This window comes from Schistocerca piceifrons, chromosome 2, assembly GCF_021461385.2.
Source record: "Schistocerca piceifrons isolate TAMUIC-IGC-003096 chromosome 2, iqSchPice1.1, whole genome shotgun sequence".
Taxonomy (NCBI): domain Eukaryota; kingdom Metazoa; phylum Arthropoda; class Insecta; order Orthoptera; family Acrididae; genus Schistocerca; species Schistocerca piceifrons.
In genome coordinates this window covers 3,790,186-3,808,490 of record NC_060139.1, presented here as the reverse complement: position 1 = coordinate 3,808,490, position 18,305 = coordinate 3,790,186, and the positions used below count along the sequence as shown (strand labels likewise).

Below are 18,305 nucleotides of genomic sequence, written 5' to 3'. Positions count from 1 at the left end.
CAGCAGAATAATTGACTATCACACACCTGTAGCTCACATATCAAAAATCGTTAATCTAGGAGAAGAAATAAGACCTACGGCCATCAGTCGGAGCACTATATCATTTGTACTGAAATCTGAAAACAGGTGAGATTCATTACATGTTCTTGAAAATGAGAATGACTGTCTAAAAACATGTCAGTATACATTACAATGCCGATTCTGTGTTGTACAAGTCGAAAATGTTGCTGATCACATCGGTATGTCTCGAATTTGACACAAAGTACAGAATCCATTCTGTAATAAGTAGAATTTTCCAAAAAGAATTGTACATGATGAAGTTAAAGAACGATTCCACTTAACTCCGATAGGGTTTCGTGATCGTAATGGTCTGTTGGGTTGTGGGACTTATATTTGATGGCATGGTTTGTTTTTATGAGTCTACATGACAGACGTTTGTGTATAACTTTCAGGACTGTCAGAGAGGCCCACTAATTTCATCCCGCTGTTCAGGCGTGACAGTGAGAGAATTTAGCACTTCAGTTTTGCTGGTAATGAAGTGTATGTATAGCGTGGACAGCTTATTGCTGTTACCCACTCAGAACCACTACAGCTAAAAAATTAAGTGACTTAGTATATATCCAAACTACTTACAATTATACCAATTGTGCCAGAGAAGATTCTTTTAGAAGTTTTATGGGGCTTTACACACTAGTGCATTCCAAGCAACTCCTCTATACAGAAAAGAAACACGCTGCATCCAAAACCGTAAAGTTATTTTAGCAAATAGCAGGACTATCATGACTGCACATATTGGACTACCATTACAGTGAACCATATACACCCTCAAACCAATATAGCACAGTTGAACACTTGCACCACAGACATTGATCCTGCTGGAAGGCAGAACACAGTTTGGTACACTGGACTGCAAATGTCCCGCATCTCAGTATACATAAACGACAGACATTAACATCAAACTTTTCCATGGGATTTCTAAATCATTTCTGATGAACACAAGTGTTAGTTGCATTGGTCTGTTACGTACACATCTGTCCTTATACTCACATCACACATCAATCCATCGAAAAGCTTGCTTGTGATTGGTTATTGTATCAGCCCACGGTGGAAACTCATTGTGACTAGCTATTTCATACCCCCACCTCATCAGACCACTGTAGCACTATCTGAACCTAATGTCACAGTAAACTACAAGTGTGCTTATGCTGGAGATCTATTGCTGATCTTGATAGTGAGTTTCAGGAGATGTGATGCGAAACGACTGCACATGTGGATTTAGTGTAACTGTACAAGCCTGCTAGGTTGTGGAACATTGAAATATTTTCGACTGTAGTGAAAAATTTGTGAAAACGGTCGAACTTAGACATATTGAAGGTTCTGAGAGTTTGATTTCATGAAGGCTACTCTGAAATATTTCAGATAAAGTTTGGATTTGAATACTCTATACGAAGTTCAAATATGCCAGGAAGTGAACAATTCGTTCATTGATCAGCGAGGACTCCATACCACTTCACACAATACATCTATATGTTACAGTGAAACGGTAACAAAATGCGCCTGTAGCAGCAAAAATTGCAACAAAATGCCCCTGTTTCAGTAGACGTTGTAACAAAATGCGTCTTGTTAGCGTAAAATTGAAGCATGGTGCCCTGAAGCTGCAACAAATTGCTCCAAAACTGTAACAGGTTACTCCAAAACTGTAACAAATTAACCTATGTTACAACAAAAATTGTAACAAAATGCCCTATGTCACAGCGAAATTGTAACAAACTGCCTGATGTTACAGTGGAATTGTAAAAAGAATGCCCTCAACATTGTAACAAATTTCCCTGAAACTGTATCAAATTGCCCCTATACTGTAACAAGTTACCCCATATTACAATGAACGTCTTACAAAGTGCCCCATGCTATAGAGAAATTGTGAAAAAATTACCAGAAACAGTAACAAATTGCCCAGAAACTGTAGCAAGGAAGCCCTGTCAAAGCAAACCTTGTAACAAAATATCTGGTGTTATGACGAACTTGTAACATATTGCCACTTATTACAGCGAAAATTGTAACAAATCACCCAATACACCACCACATTAAAGAAAAATTTACTGAGCACCTGCAAGCAGAAGTGTTCCACAAGAGATTTGGGGCAAACTATAGACCCAACACAACAACTTGGCATAAGTTCTTAATCAGTCACATAACGATCGTGCTGCTGTCAAGCATATTAGTGGATATAACGTTACGGCTTTCACAAGTGTTTGGTGATGTTACCAAGCACCTCTTACATCCTACAAAGTAATGTCCCCTCGATTTTTCCCCGACGTCACAGTGGACGTAGGTCACTTGTGGTAAGTATAGAATTCAAGATGGCCACTAAGTTTAACATCTAAGGTGGTAATCCACGAATCGTGATCCAGGACATCTTCAGTAACGTCAAAATCTAAAATGGCCATCCAGGATGGCGGACTGGGGATACGAGCATAGCCCGAAGTAGCTGTTCAAATTTCCATGTCCCTACACTCGCTTACATTCACCAGTCCAGCGCACCAACCACTCAGGTGAACTCGGCAGGTGTGTTCAGTACACCGTAGTGTGAGGTTGATTATCATGGCCATCAGAAATACGCCACCTCCAGACAGAGAAAACTTACACACAAAGTCGAAAGTAAATATTAAATTGTGCCGCTTTCTCTAGGTTAATTATTATTCATTTTGTCTTTGTGTATATTCTTTCCTAGCATTCATTTATTTCTTCCTTAGCGCTACATCCCTTGACATTGCCGATGCAGTGCCTGGCAAATCTGAGTGGCAGCAGAAATCAAGTCAGCATGTAGCCAGACTCCGTGATGCAGCTCCGGGTATACTGGAGCATAAATCAAGTCAACCTGCGGCATTGTTTCCAGAATTTGAATTCTCACTATCACCAATGTCTGCACCACCCACCAGTCCACTGCCGCAGTTTGGCGCAGCTGTGCACGTGTTATTCTCTGCAATGTACGTGCTGAATGTGAGTGGCAATAAACATGTTGTTGTAGGCTTATCCTTAGATCATGAGTTCATGTAACAGTACTTTTTGAAAATCCATGATTTAGTGAAATGAAAGCAGTGCTTTCAGACTATTAACGGTTTCAGTTAAGTCAGAATTCAACAGAAATAACTGCAGTGTTCAGCTCTCAAATGTCTGCAGTGTTATTGGATTTTCATATAATACATATGGAGGCTACCGAAGAACAGTGAAAATATACAAGAAAAGCACACAATGCATTTGCTTTCGGGAATCTACACTCAAAACTTTGAAGTACCATCCAGTGTGCTGTAGTTGCCTTATGTGTGTCGATTTCTTGGAAATTTCTGGCATGGGCTTACAGAACTTGCACATCATAACACTTCAGAAGAAGTCTTTGCTACGAATTTCGATGCATGTTATGTTTCATTACGCAGTGTCTACAATGCATCAGCATCACTACCTGACTTTGCTGTATAGTTGTGTGCGTATTTGTGTTTATATGTACCACATTAAAAAAATGAAAATTAATTATTGTTTGTCACTCTAAACTGTTCTTCATTTCACCAAAAACCTCAAACACATTGAATAAAATATGCGGTTAAGATTATAAAGTACAAATGGCAACTAAAATGATTTACATGTTCAGTAATCTAGATAAAGACACAGTCGAGTCACATCTCAAGGAGGCACTGGAAACATTTACTTATGAGGAGGGGCATGTAGAAGAACTACAGCTCAAGTTTAAATGAATAGTCGTTCATGCATATACAGGGTGAGTCACCTAACGTTACCGCTGGATATATTTTGTAAACCACATCAAATACTGACGAACCGATTCCGCAGACCGAACGTGAGGAGAGGGGCCAGTGTAATTGTTTAATACAAACCATACAAAAATGCAGGGAAGTATGTTTTTTAACACAAACCTATCTTTTTTTTAAACGGAACCACGTTAGTTTTGTTAGCACATCTGAACATATACACAAATACGTAATCAGTGCCGTTTGTTGCATTGTAAAATGTTAATTACATCCGGAGATATTGTAACCTAAAGTTGACGCTTGAAACCCCCGACGTTCAGTTGCGTGTTGTAACAAACACGGACCACGGTCAGCGAGCAGCATCTGCAGGGACATGTTTACGATGACGACCGTGTTTACGAGTGTGGCTGTAGTGCAGTTGGTCTAGCTGTCGCAGTGTCCGCATGTAGCGCTTGCTGCTATTGTTATTCTGCATTCGTCTCCGCAAGCTGTACTTCTGCCAGTACCTCGTCTCCCACCTTCCAAACTTTACAGAAGCTCTCCTGCGAACCTTGCAGAACTAGCACTCCTGGCAGAAGTAAAGCTGTGACTACCGGGCGTGAGTCGTGCTTCGGTAGCTCAGATGGCAGAGCACTTGCCCGCGAAAGGCAAAGGTCCCGAGTTCGAGTCTCGGTCGGGCACACAGTTTGAATCTGCCAGGAAGTTTCATATCAGCGCACACTCCGCTGCAGAGTGAAAATCTCATTCTGGAAACATCCCCCAGGCTGTGGCTAAGCCATGTCTCCGCAATATCCTTTCTTTCAGGAGTGCTAGTTCTGCAAGGTTCGCAGGAGAGCTTCTGTAAAGTTTGGAAGGTAGGAGACGAGGTACTGGCAGAAGTAAAGCTGTGAGTACCGGGCGTGAGTCGTGCTTCGGTAGCTCAGTTGGTAGAGCACTTGCCCGCGAAAGGCAAAGGTCCCGAGTTCGAGTCTCGGTCGGGCACACAGTTTGAATCTGCCAGGAAGTTTCATATCAGCGCACACTCCGCTGCAGAGTGAAAATCTCATTCTGGAAACATCCCCCAGGCTGTGGCTAAGCCATGTCTCCGCAATATCCTTTCTTTCAGGAGTGCTAGTTCTGCAAGGTTCGCAGGAGAGCTTCTGTAAAGTTTGGAAGGTAGGAGACGAGGTACTGGCAGAAGTAAAGCTGTGAGTACCGGGCGTGAGTCGTGCTTCGGTAGCTCAGTTGGTAGAGCACTTGCCCGCGAAAGGCAAAGGTCCCGAGTTCGAGTCTCGGTCGGGCACACAGTTTGAATCTGCCAGGAAGTTTCATATCAGCGCACACTCCGCTGCAGAGTGAAAATCTCATTCTGGAAACATCCCCCAGGCTGTGGCTAAGCCATGTCTCCGCAATATCCTTTCTTTCAGGAGTGCTAGTTCTGCAAGGTTCGCAGGAGAGCTTCTGTAAAGTTTGGAAGGTAGGAGACGAGGTACTGGCAGAAGTAAAGCTGTGAGTACCGGGCGTGAGTCGTGCTTCGGTAGCTCAGTTGGTAGAGCACTTGCCCGCGAAAGGCAAAGGTCCCGAGTTCGAGTCTCGGTCGGGCACACAGTTTGAATCTGCCAGGAAGTTTCATATCAGCGCACACTCCGCTGCAGAGTGAAAATCTCATTCTGGAAACATCCCCCAGGCTGTGGCTAAGCCATGTCTCCGCAATATCCTTTCTTTCAGGAGTGCTAGTTCTGCAAGGTTCGCAGGAGAGCTTCTGTAAAGTTTGGAAGGTAGGAGACGAGGTACTGGCAGAAGTAAAGCTGTGAGTACCGGGCGTGAGTCGTGCTTCGGTAGCTCAGTTGGTAGAGCACTTGCCCGCGAAAGGCAAAGGTCCCGAGTTCGAGTCTCGGTCGGGCACACAGTTTGAATCTGCCAGGAAGTTTCATATCAGCGCACACTCCGCTGCAGAGTGAAAATCTCATTCTGGAAACATCCCCCAGGCTGTGGCTAAGCCATGTCTCCGCAATATCCTTTCTTTCAGGAGTGCTAGTTCTGCAAGGTTCGCAGGAGAGCTTCTGTAAAGTTTGGAAGGTAGGAGACGAGGTACTGGCAGAAGTAAAGCTGTGAGTACCGGGCGTGAGTCGTGCTTCGGTAGCTCAGTTGGTAGAGCACTTGCCCGCGAAAGGCAAAGGTCCCGAGTTCGAGTCTCGGTCGGGCACACAGTTTGAATCTGCCAGGAAGTTTCATATCAGCGCACACTCCACTGCAGAGTGAAAATCTCATTCTGGAAACATCCCCCAGGCTGTGGCTAAGCCATGTCTCCGCAATATCCTTTCTTTCAGGAGTGCTAGTTCTGCAAGGTTCGCAGGAGAGCTTCTGTAAAGTTTGGAAGGTAGGAGACGAGGTACTGGCAGAAGTAAAGCTGTGAGTACCGGGCGTGAGTCGTGCTTCGGTAGCTCAGTTGGTAGAGCACTTGCCCGCGAAAGGCAAAGGTCCCGAGTTCGAGTCTCGGTCGGGCACACAGTTTGAATCTGCCAGGAAGTTTCATATCAGCGCACACTCCGCTGCAGAGTGAAAATCTCATTCTGGAAACATTCCCCAGGCTGTGGCTAAGCCATGTCTCCGCAATATCCTTTCTTTCAGGAGTGCTAGTTCTGCAAGGTTCGCAGGAGAGCTTCTGTAAAGTTTGGAAGGTAGGAGACGAGGTACTGGCAGAAGTAAAGCTGTGAGTACCGGGCGTGAGTCGTGCTTCGGTAGCTCAGTTGGTAGAGCACTTGCGCGCGAAAGGCAAAGGTCCCGAGTTCGAGTCTCGGTCGGGCACACAGTTTGAATCTGCCAGGAAGTTTCATATCAGCGCACACTCCGCTGCAGAGTGAAAATCTCATTCTGGAAACATCCCCCAGGCTGTGGCTAAGCCATGTCTCCGCAATATCCTTTCTTTCAGGAGTGCTAGTTCTGCAAGGTTCGCAGGAGAGCTTCTGTAAAGTTTGGAAGGTAGGAGACGAGGTACTGGCAGAAGTAAAGCTGTGAGTACCGGGCGTGAGTCGTGCTTCGGTAGCTCAGTTGGTAGAGCACTTGCCCGCGAAAGGCAAAGGTCCCGAGTTCGAGTCTCGGTCGGGCACACAGTTTGAATCTGCCAGGAAGTTTCATATCAGCGCACACTCCGCTGCAGAGTGAAAATCTCATTCTGGAAACATCCCCCAGGCTGTGGCTAAGCCATGTCTCCGCAATATCCTTTCTTTCAGGAGTGCTAGTTCTGCAAGGTTCGCAGGAGAGCTTCTGTAAAGTTTGGAAGGTAGGAGACGAGGTACTGGCAGAAGTAAAGCTGTGAGTACCGGGCGTGAGTCGTGCTTCGGTAGCTCAGTTGGTAGAGCACTTGCCCGCGAAAGGCAAAGGTCCCGAGTTCGAGTCTCGGTCGGGCACACAGTTTGAATCTGCCAGGAAGTTTCATATCAGCGCACACTCCGCTGCAGAGTGAAAATCTCATTCTGGAAACATTCCCCAGGCTGTGGCTAAGCCATGTCTCCGCAATATCCTTTCTTTCAGGAGTGCTAGTTCTGCAAGGTTCGCAGGAGAGCTTCTGTAAAGTTTGGAAGGTAGGAGACGAGGTACTGGCAGAAGTAAAGCTGTGAGTACCGGGCGTGAGTCGTGCTTCGGTAGCTCAGTTGGTAGAGCACTTGCGCGCGAAAGGCAAAGGTCCCGAGTTCGAGTCTCGGTCGGGCACACAGTTTGAATCTGCCAGGAAGTTTCATATCAGCGCACACTCCGCTGCAGAGTGAAAATCTCATTCTGGAAACATCCCCCAGGCTGTGGCTAAGCCATGTCTCCGCAATATCCTTTCTTTCAGGAGTGCTAGTTCTGCAAGGTTCGCAGGAGAGCTTCTGTAAAGTTTGGAAGGTAGGAGACGAGGTACTGGCAGAAGTAAAGCTGTGAGTACCGGGCGTGAGTCGTGCTTCGGTAGCTCAGTTGGTAGAGCGCTTGCCCGCGAAAGGCAAAGGTCCCGAGTTCGAGTCTCGGTCGGGCACACAGTTTGAATCTGCCAGGAAGTTTCATATCAGCGCACACTCCGCTGCAGAGTGAAAATCTCATTCTGGAAACATCCCCCAGGCTGTGGCTAAGCCATGTCTCCGCAATATCCTTTCTTCCAGGAGTGCTAGTTCTGCAAGGTTCGCAGGAGAGCTTCTGTAAAGTTTGGAAGGTAGGAGACGAGGTACTGGCAGAAGTAAAGCTGTGAGTACCGGGCGTGAGTCGTGCTTCGGTAGCTCAGTTGGTAGAGCACTTGCCCGCGAAAGGCAAAGGTCCCGAGTTCGAGTCTCGGTCGGGCACACAGTTTGAATCTGCCAGGAAGTTTCATATCAGCGCACACTCCGCTGCAGAGTGAAAATCTCATTCTGGAAACATCCCCCAGGCTGTGGCTAAGCCATGTCTCCGCAATATCCTTTCTTTCAGGAGTGCTAGTTCTGCAAGGTTCGCAGGAGAGCTTCTGTAAAGTTTGGAAGGTAGGAGACGAGGTACTGGCAGAAGTAAAGCTGTGAGTACCGGGCGTGAGTCGTGCTTCGGTAGCTCAGTTGGTAGAGCACTTGCCCGCGAAAGGCAAAGGTCCCGAGTTCGAGTCTCGGTCGGGCACACAGTTTGAATCTGCCAGGAAGTTTCATATCAGCGCACACTCCGCTGCAGAGTGAAAATCTCATTCTGGAAACATCCCCCAGGCTGTGGCTAAGCCATGTCTCCGCAATATCCTTTCTTTCAGGAGTGCTAGTTCTGCAAGGTTCGCAGGAGAGCTTCTGTAAAGTTTGGAAGGTAGGAGACGAGGTACTGGCAGAAGTAAAGCTGTGAGTACCGGGCGTGAGTCGTGCTTCGGTAGCTCAGTTGGTAGAGCACTTGCCCGCGAAAGGCAAAGGTCCCGAGTTCGAGTCTCGGTCGGGCACACAGTTTGAATCTGCCAGGAAGTTTCATATCAGCGCACACTCCGCTGCAGAGTGAAAATCTCATTCTGGAAACATCCCCCAGGCTGTGGCTAAGCCATGTCTCCGCAATATCCTTTCTTTCAGGAGTGCTAGTTCTGCAAGGTTCGCAGGAGAGCTTCTGTAAAGTTTGGAAGGTAGGAGACGAGGTACTGGCAGAAGTAAAGCTGTGAGTACCGGGCGTGAGTCGTGCTTCGGTAGCTCAGTTGGTAGAGCACTTGCCCGCGAAAGGCAAAGGTCCCGAGTTCGAGTCTCGGTCGGGCACACAGTTTGAATCTGCCAGGAAGTTTCATATCAGCGCACACTCCGCTGCAGAGTGAAAATCTCATTCTGGAAACATCCCCCAGGCTGTGGCTAAGCCATGTCTCCGCAATATCCTTTCTTTCAGGAGTGCTAGTTCTGCAAGGTTCGCAGGAGAGCTTCTGTAAAGTTTGGAAGGTAGGAGACGAGGTACTGGCAGAAGTAAAGCTGTGAGTACCGGGCGTGAGTCGTGCTTCGGTAGCTCAGTTGGTAGAGCACTTGCCCGCGAAAGGCAAAGGTCCCGAGTTCGAGTCTCGGTCGGGCACACAGTTTGAATCTGCCAGGAAGTTTCATATCAGCGCACACTCCGCTGCAGAGTGAAAATCTCATTCTGGAAACATCCCCCAGGCTGTGGCTAAGCCATGTCTCCGCAATATCCTTTCTTTCAGGAGTGCTAGTTCTGCAAGGTTCGCAGGAGAGCTTCTGTAAAGTTTGGAAGGTAGGAGACGAGGTACTGGCAGAAGTAAAGCTGTGAGTACCGGGCGTGAGTCGTGCTTCGGTAGCTCAGTTGGTAGAGCACTTGCCCGCGAAAGGCAAAGGTCCCGAGTTCGAGTCTCGGTCGGGCACACAGTTTGAATCTGCCAGGAAGTTTCATATCAGCGCACACTCCGCTGCAGAGTGAAAATCTCATTCTGGAAACATCCCCCAGGCTGTGGCTAAGCCATGTCTCCGCAATATCCTTTCTTTCAGGAGTGCTAGTTCTGCAAGGTTCGCAGGAGAGCTTCTGTAAAGTTTGGAAGGTAGGAGACGAGGTACTGGCAGAAGTAAAGCTGTGAGTACCGGGGTTTGAGTCGTGCTTCGGTAGCTCAGTTGGTAGAGCACTTGCCCGCGAAAGGCAAAGGTCCCGAGTTCGAGTCTCGGTCGGGCACACAGTTTGAATCTGCCAGGAAGTTTCATATCAGCGCACACTCCGCTGCAGAGTGAAAATCTCATTCTGGAAACATCCCCCAGGCTGTGGCTAAGCCATGTCTCCGCAATATCCTTTCTTTCAGGAGTGCTAGTTCTGCAAGGTTCGCAGGAGAGCTTCTGTAAAGTTTGGAAGGTAGGAGACGAGGTACTGGCAGAAGTAAAGCTGTGAGTACCGGGCGTGAGTCGTGCTTCGGTAGCTCAGTTGGTAGAGCACTTGCCCGCGAAAGGCAAAGGTCCCGAGTTCGAGTCTCGGTCGGGCACACAGTTTGAATCTGCCAGGAAGTTTCATATCAGCGCACACTCCGCTGCAGAGTGAAAATCTCATTCTGGAAACATCCCCCAGGCTGTGGCTAAGCCATGTCTCCGCAATATCCTTTCTTTCAGGAGTGCTAGTTCTGCAAGGTTCGCAGGAGAGCTTCTGTAAAGTTTGGAAGGTAGGAGACGAGGTACTGGCAGAAGTAAAGCTGTGAGTACCGGGCGTGAGTCGTGCTTCGGTAGCTCAGTTGGTAGAGCACTTGCCCGCGAAAGGCAAAGGTCCCGAGTTCGAGTCTCGGTCGGGCACACAGTTTGAATCTGCCAGGAAGTTTCATATCAGCGCACACTCCGCTGCAGAGTGAAAATCTCATTCTGGAAACATCCCCCAGGCTGTGGCTAAGCCATGTCTCCGCAATATCCTTTCTTTCAGGAGTGCTAGTTCTGCAAGGTTCGCAGGAGAGCTTCTGTAAAGTTTGGAAGGTAGGAGACGAGGTACTGGCAGAAGTAAAGCTGTGAGTACCGGGCGTGAGTCGTGCTTCGGTAGCTCAGTTGGTAGAGCACTTGCCCGCGAAAGGCAAAGGTCCCGAGTTCGAGTCTCGGTCGGGCACACAGTTTGAATCTGCCAGGAAGTTTCATATCAGCGCACACTCCGCTGCAGAGTGAAAATCTCATTCTGGAAACATCCCCCAGGCTGTGGCTAAGCCATGTCTCCGCAATATCCTTTCTTTCAGGAGTGCTAGTTCTGCAAGGTTCGCAGGAGAGCTTCTGTAAAGTTTGGAAGGTAGGAGACGAGGTACTGGCAGAAGTAAAGCTGTGAGTACCGGGCGTGAGTCGTGCTTCGGTAGCTCAGTTGGTAGAGCACTTGCCCGCGAAAGGCAAAGGTCCCGAGTTCGAGTCTCGGTCGGGCACACAGTTTGAATCTGCCAGGAAGTTTCATATCAGCGCACACTCCGCTGCAGAGTGAAAATCTCATTCTGGAAACATCCCCCAGGCTGTGGCTAAGCCATGTCTCCGCAATATCCTTTCTTTCAGGAGTGCTAGTTCTGCAAGGTTCGCAGGAGAGCTTCTGTAAAGTTTGGAAGGTAGGAGACGAGGTACTGGCAGAAGTAAAGCTGTGAGTACCGGGCGTGAGTCGTGCTTCGGTAGCTCAGTTGGTAGAGCACTTGCCCGCGAAAGGCAAAGGTCCCGAGTTCGAGTCTCGGTCGGGCACACAGTTTGAATCTGCCAGGAAGTTTCATATCAGCGCACACTCCGCTGCAGAGTGAAAATCTCATTCTGGAAACATCCCCCAGGCTGTGGCTAAGCCATGTCTCCGCAATATCCTTTCTTTCAGGAGTGCTAGTTCTGCAAGGTTCGCAGGAGAGCTTCTGTAAAGTTTGGAAGGTAGGAGACGAGGTACTGGCAGAAGTAAAGCTGTGAGTACCGGGCGTGAGTCGTGCTTCGGTAGCTCAGTTGGTAGAGCACTTGCCCGCGAAAGGCAAAGGTCCCGAGTTCGAGTCTCGGTCGGGCACACAGTTTGAATCTGCCAGGAAGTTTCATATCAGCGCACACTCCGCTGCAGAGTGAAAATCTCATTCTGGAAACATCCCCCAGGCTGTGGCTAAGCCATGTCTCCGCAATATCCTTTCTTTCAGGAGTGCTAGTTCTGCAAGGTTCGCAGGAGAGCTTCTGTAAAGTTTGGAAGGTAGGAGACGAGGTACTGGCAGAAGTAAAGCTGTGAGTACCGGGCGTGAGTCGTGCTTCGGTAGCTCAGTTGGTAGAGCACTTGCCCGCGAAAGGCAAAGGTCCCGAGTTCGAGTCTCGGTCGGGCACACAGTTTGAATCTGCCAGGAAGTTTCATATCAGCGCACACTCCGCTGCAGAGTGAAAATCTCATTCTGGAAACATCCCCCAGGCTGTGGCTAAGCCATGTCTCCGCAATATCCTTTCTTTCAGGAGTGCTAGTTCTGCAAGGTTCGCAGGAGAGCTTCTGTAAAGTTTGGAAGGTAGGAGACGAGGTACTGGCAGAAGTAAAGCTGTGAGTACCGGGCGTGAGTCGTGCTTCGGTAGCTCAGTTGGTAGAGCACTTGCCCGCGAAAGGCAAAGGTCCCGAGTTCGAGTCTCGGTCGGGCACACAGTTTGAATCTGCCAGGAAGTTTCATGTCAGCGCACACTCCGCTGCAGAGTGAAAATCTCATTCTGGAAACATCCCCCAGGCTGTGGCTAAGCCATGTCTCCGCAATATCCTTTCTTTCAGGAGTGCTAGTTCTGCAAGGTTCGCAGGAGAGCTTCTGTAAAGTTTGGAAGGTAGGAGACGAGGTACTGGCAGAAGTAAAGCTGTGAGTACCGGGCGTGAGTCGTGCTTCGGTAGCTCAGTTGGTAGAGCACTTGCCCGCGAAAGGCAAAGGTCCCGAGTTCGAGTCTCGGTCGGGCACACAGTTTGAATCTGCCAGGAAGTTTCATATCAGCGCACACTCCACTGCAGAGTGAAAATCTCATTCTGGAAACATCCCCCAGGCTGTGGCTAAGCCATGTCTCCGCAATATCCTTTCTTTCAGGAGTGCTAGTTCTGCAAGGTTCGCAGGAGAGCTTCTGTAAAGTTTGGAAGGTAGGAGACGAGGTACTGGCAGAAGTAAAGCTGTGAGTACCGGGCGTGAGTCGTGCTTCGGTAGCTCAGTTGGTAGAGCACTTGCCCGCGAAAGGCAAAGGTCCCGAGTTCGAGTCTCGGTCGGGCACACAGTTTGAATCTGCCAGGAAGTTTCATATCAGCGCACACTCTGCTGCAGAGTGAAAATCTCATTCTGGAAACATCCCCCAGGCTGTGGCTAAGCCATGTCTCCGCAATATCCTTTCTTTCAGGAGTGCTAGTTCTGCAAGGTTCGCAGGAGAGCTTCTGTAAAGTTTGGATGGTAGGAGACGAGGTACTGGCAGAAGTAAAGCTGTGAGTACCGGGCGTGAGTCGTGCTTCGGTAGCTCAGTTGGTAGAGCACTTGCCCGCGAAAGGCAAAGGTCCCGAGTTCGAGTCTCGGTCGGGCACACAGTTTGAATCTGCCAGGAAGTTTCATATCAGCGCACACTCCGCTGCAGAGTGAAAATCTCATTCTGGAAACATCCCCCAGGCTGTGGCTAAGCCATGTCTCCGCAATATCCTTTCTTTCAGGAGTGCTAGTTCTGCAAGGTTCGCAGGAGAGCTTCTGTAAAGTTTGGAAGGTAGGAGACGAGGTACTGGCAGAAGTAAAGCTGTGAGTACCGGGCGTGAGTCGTGCTTCGGTAGCTCAGTTGGTAGAGCACTTGCCCGCGAAAGGCAAAGGTCCCGAGTTCGAGTCTCAGTCGGGCACACAGTTTTAATCTGCCAGGAAGTTTCATATTAGCGCACACTCCGCTGCAGAGTGAAAATCTCATTCTGGAAACATCCCCCAGGCTGTGGCTAAGCCATGTCTCCGCAATATCCTTTCTTTCAGGAGTGCTAGTTCTGCAAGGTTCGCAGGAGAGCTTCTGTAAAGTTTGGAAGGTAGGAGACGAGGTACTGGCAGAAGTAAATCTGTGAGTACCGGGCGTGAGTCGTGCTTCGGTAGCTCAGTTGGTAGAGCACTTGCCCGCGAAAGGCAAAGGTCCCGAGTTCGAGTCTCGGTCGGGCACACAGTTTGAATCTGCCAGGAAGTTTCATATCAGCGCACACTCCGCTGCAGAGTGAAAATCTCATTCTGGAAACATCCCCCAGGCTGTGGCTAAGCCATGTCTCCGCAATATCCTTTCTTTCAGGAGTGCTAGTTCTGCAAGGTTCGCAGGAGAGCTTCTGTAAAGTTTGGAAGGTAGGAGACGAGGTACTGGCAGAAGTAAAGCTGTGAGTACCGGGCGTGAGTCGTGCTTCGGTAGCTCAGTTGGTAGAGCACTTGCCCGCGAAAGGCAAAGGTCCCGAGTTCGAGTCTCGGTCGGGCACACAGTTTGAATCTGCCAGGAAGTTTCATATCAGCGCACACTCCGCTGCAGAGTGAAAATCTCATTCTGGAAACATCCCCCAGGCTGTGGCTAAGCCATGTCTCCGCAATATCCTTTCTTTCAGGAGTGCTAGTTCTGCAAGGTTCGCAGGAGAGCTTCTGTAAAGTTTGGAAGGTAGGAGACGAGGTACTGGCAGAAGTAAAGCTGTGAGTACCGGGCGTGAGTCGTGCTTCGGTAGCTCAGTTGGTAGAGCACTTGCCCGCGAAAGGCAAAGGTCCCGAGTTCGAGTCTCGGTCGGGCACACAGTTTGAATCTGCCAGGAAGTTTCATATCAGCGCACACTCCGCTGCAGAGTGAAAATCTCATTCTGGAAACATCCCCCAGGCTGTGGCTAAGCCATGTCTCCGCAATATCCTTTCTTTCAGGAGTGCTAGTTCTGCAAGGTTCGCAGGAGAGCTTCTGTAAAGTTTGGAAGGTAGGAGACGAGGTACTGGCAGAAGTAAAGCTGTGAGTACCGGGCGTGAGTCGTGCTTCGGTAGCTCAGTTGGTAGAGCACTTGCCCGCGAAAGGCAAAGGTCCCGAGTTCGAGTCTCGGTCGGGCACACAGTTTGAATCTGCCAGGAAGTTTCATATCAGCGCACACTCCGCTGCAGAGTGAAAATCTCATTCTGGAAACATCCCCCAGGCTGTGGCTAAGCCATGTCTCCGCAATATCCTTTCTTTCAGGAGTGCTAGTTCTGCAAGGTTCGCAGGAGAGCTTCTGTAAAGTTTGGAAGGTAGGAGACGAGGTACTGGCAGAAGTAAAGCTGTGAGTACCGGGCGTGAGTCGTGCTTCGGTAGCTCAGTTGGTAGAGCACTTGCCCGCGAAAGGCAAAGGTCCCGAGTTCGAGTCTCGGTCGGGCACACAGTTTGAATCTGCCAGGAAGTTTCATGTCAGCGCACACTCCGCTGCAGAGTGAAAATCTCATTCTGGAAACATCCCCCAGGCTGTGGCTAAGCCATGTCTCCGCAATATCCTTTCTTTCAGGAGTGCTAGTTCTGCAAGGTTCGCAGGAGAGCTTCTGTAAAGTTTGGAAGGTAGGAGACGAGGTACTGGCAGAAGTAAAGCTGTGAGTACCGGGCGTGAGTCGTGCTTCGGTAGCTCAGTTGGTAGAGCACTTGCCCGCGAAAGGCAAAGGTCCCGAGTTCGAGTCTCGGTCGGGCACACAGTTTTAATCTGCCAGGAAGTTTCATATTAGCGCACACTCCGCTGCAGAGTGAAAATCTCATTCTGGCTAACGTGGTTCCATTTAAAAAAACGTATGTTTGGGTTAAAAAACATACTTCCGTGCATTTTTTATGGTTTGTATTAACCAATTACACTAGCCCCTCTCCTCACGTTCGGTCTGTGGAATCGATTCGTCAGTATTTGATGTGGTTTACGAAATATATCCAGCGGTAATGTTAGGTGACTCACCCTGTATACATGCATACGAGGGTTGACTGAAAAGTAATGCCTCCACCTTCGTAACTCTTCAACATTTTGCAGCATTGGTATGCGGTACTTACTGGATTGTTCCGCAGCCTTTTCTCTACAGCTCCAGTTGGCTGGAAGCCTTAGCATTGAACAGTTGTGTTGTAACAGTGTGAAGTGTGGGACGCTGCGCAGACGGTCGGTCAATGCGATTTAAGCAACGTGCAGTCATTGAATTCTTGACAGCAGAAGGTGTCACCCCAAAGGAGATTTATCAGAGAATGAAAGCAGTTTAGCGTGATTGTGTTGATGTGAGTACTGTTGGTCTTCGTTCTCGTAACGCGAGAGGAGTTCCTGGAAAATTTCAAATCCGTGCGATTTCATTTCTGGTGTCAGCATCTGGGGTACCCATCAAGCACAGATCTTCCGACAGTCAAACAAAGCAATAATGTGACTCACACGTTCTTGTGAAATGCCGATTGTGCTTGCAATTTCTCTCTGAGTGATACGACGATCGCCGTGAATCAATCTTTGAACATTTTGCTTGTGAAACTTGGTGGTTGCTGTCACAGGACGTCCAACTCTTTGTTTGTCATGCAGGTCAGATGTTCGTGTCTCAACATCTTTTAAGCTTACTCGCCCAACGACGCACAGTACTCACATCAACACAATCACCATAAATTGGCTTTCATTCTCTGAAGAATCTCCTCTGGGATGACACCTTCTACTGTCAAGAATTCAATGACTGCACGTTGCTTAAATCGCATTGACCGACCGTCTGCGCAGGGTTCCATACTTTACACTGTAACTACACAACTGTTCAATGCTAAGGCTTCCCGGCAACTGGAGATGTAGAGAACAGGCTACGTCCCGCCAACTGGAGATGTAGAGAAGAGGCTAGGGAACAAGCCAGTAGGTGTCGCATACCAATGCTGCCAACTGTTGAAGTGTTACGAAGGTGGAGGGCTTGCTGAAAAGTAATGCTTTCAAATTTTTTAAAATTCTTAAAGCATTTTAAATAAAACGAATTTATTAACATCTTTACTCTTCATGTCTATATATTTATTTCTCAACAGAGCCACCCTGGGGACGAACACATTTCTCCCAACGCGGGACCAGTTTGTTGATACTGTCGCTAGAATGTTTGACGTCATTGATAGAGCCACAGGCTCACCCCTGCTTGCACAGCTTCATCAGTGTCAAAGTGAAGTCCTCAAAGCATTTGATTGCGTTCGGGAACCAGATGAAAGTCGGATGAGGCCAAGTGAGGACTGTGTAGAGGATGATCTACGACAGTGAACCCAAGGCACAGAATTGCGGCAGTGCTTGTGTGTGGCCTGCCACTGCCGCCCTCAAGGAGGCGGTACCCCACTCGTGGGCAAACTCTTCAAATTCAGTTTTTTGGGGGATTACAGCACACTGTTTCTTGAGCACTGACATAGGTAGGCTATACACGTCCATGTTACACGCTACAGTTTGGAGCCTTCCAGTGGCAGAGGGTTGCAACTTCTGTCAGCGAAGAGGAAACGTCGCCTGAGCAATATACCGAGTGCGTTCCATAAATAATGCGAGCAATTTTTTTCTGACGCAACGGTGGTACACCACAGCGTGTTGTAACCGGCTGGGCTAAGTGGAGGGGGGTGTTAGCTTCAAAACGCTCTTTGTCTCATTCGACTGCGAGCTGCCGGAGAGTCAGGACGTGCGTTTCCGTCAACCCCGTCTTGAGTTTATGTAACACGGCACAATGGATCATTCTGTAGAGCTATGGTACGCTATCAAATTTTGCGTTAAACTTGGGAAGTCCGCCACTGAAACGTTTCCATTTCTTCATCATGCCTTTGGGACTGATTCCTTGTCCAAATCACAAGTTTTCCGATGGCACAAGTCGTTCATGGAGGGCTGAGAAGAGATCACCGACGAACTCCGCGGTGGACGGCCATCAACCGCACGAATCGACGAAAACGTGACGCGTGTGCGCGATTATTGGAACTCTACAGACGGCTGAGCCTTCAATTGATAGCACAAACTCTAAACATGTAAAAAAAACAACCGTTTTCCGCATTTTGACTGAAGATTTGAACGTGAGAAAGGTGTGTGCCAAACTCATCCCAAAAGTGTTGACCGACGAACACAAGGACATGCGAGTGCTGTGGTGCCGAGAAATGTTGGAAATGTGTGAAATGACCCTCATTTTTTAAACTCAGTTATCACTGGTGATGAGTCGTGGATTTTTGACTACGACCCTGAGACAAAAAGGTAGAGTTCAGAGTGGCAGACACCATCGTCGCCCCATCCCAAGAAGGCATGCATGAGCAGGTCCAGGATGAAAACCATGCTCATTGTCTTCTTTGACGTCAGAGGCATTGTCCACCACGAATTCGTACCTACCGGGAGTACAGTGAACTCAGCTTTCTACTTGGATGTGCTCAAAAGACTGAAAAGGAGGGTCTCGTGCTGCCGAAGTGACATTGAGGACATGTGAAAAGGTCACCACGACAACGCGCCGAGTCACAGCGCCTTCATTGTCGACGACTTCCTGACCAGGACCGAGACGCCATCGGTTCCCCAGCCTCCTTACAGTCCTGATCTGGCTCCCGCTGACTTTTTTTTTGTTTCGTCGGTTACAAGAAGTCATGAAAGGAAAACATTGGGACACGATTGAAAGCATCCAGGCGCATGTTACATCAGCTCTAAAGGACATTCCAGATAAGGCATTCCGGGATGCCTTCCAGGCATGGAAACACCGCCTCCAGAAGTGTATCGACGCAAGAGGGTCCT

At 48.6% G+C, this 18,305-nt stretch overlaps 1 protein-coding gene and 1 non-coding gene across 2 annotated transcripts in view; one reads left to right on the top strand and one right to left on the bottom strand.

Annotated features, from left to right (window-relative positions):
* LOC124774888 (ATP-binding cassette sub-family C member 4-like) overlaps positions 1 to 18,305 on the bottom strand; it is a 365,241-nt gene that overhangs the window by 309,123 nt on the left and 37,813 nt on the right. The window lies entirely within an intron of this gene.
* On the top strand, positions 7,679 to 7,753 carry Trnas-cga. The gene has a single exon. It is a non-coding gene; the product is annotated as a tRNA-Ser (tRNA).